Source organism: Lipotes vexillifer, unplaced genomic scaffold (assembly GCF_000442215.2).
Source record: "Lipotes vexillifer unplaced genomic scaffold, Lipotes_vexillifer_v1.1 scaffold462, whole genome shotgun sequence".
NCBI lineage: Eukaryota > Metazoa > Chordata > Mammalia > Artiodactyla > Lipotidae > Lipotes > Lipotes vexillifer.
In genome coordinates, this window is record NW_006770402.1 from 2315561 (window position 1) to 2316051 (window position 491).

Sequence of the window (491 nt, forward strand, 5' to 3'; positions counted from 1 at the left end):
GAGTTATTTTGTTCCTAAAGTTGACCTACTCTAGACTTGGGGAGTCCCAAAGTCATCAGACTGACTTCGCGCGTTCCTAAGCCCTCTGCCTCTACGTGTCCATCTGTAACTTGGGCATAAACTAGAGAAAACGCAGATGAGCACCTGCACTACACCGGGAGGCTCCCAGGGGCCAGGAAGAGGGGGCGGGTCCCCACTCAGATGGGCGTTTATGTCAGGGAAGGGTGGGCAGTTTGGGCCTCAGTCCCGCGAAGCCGGCTGCCCGGCAGGGGAGCACCCACGAAGCAGGGATTAAGGGAGAGTCCGCGGCAGGTGCGGGGTCGTCCAGCGGAGAAACCAGTGGGGCGAGGGAGGTCTGGGCTCCTTCGGGCTTTGTTCGGTTACAAGCCAGGCCCTTCTTCCGGAGAAGCCAATTAGATCCCCGCTGGGGGATCATCTGACCTCGCGTCTCCCGCTGGGAGGGGCTTCGGGAGGGGCTGGACAGGCGGGGG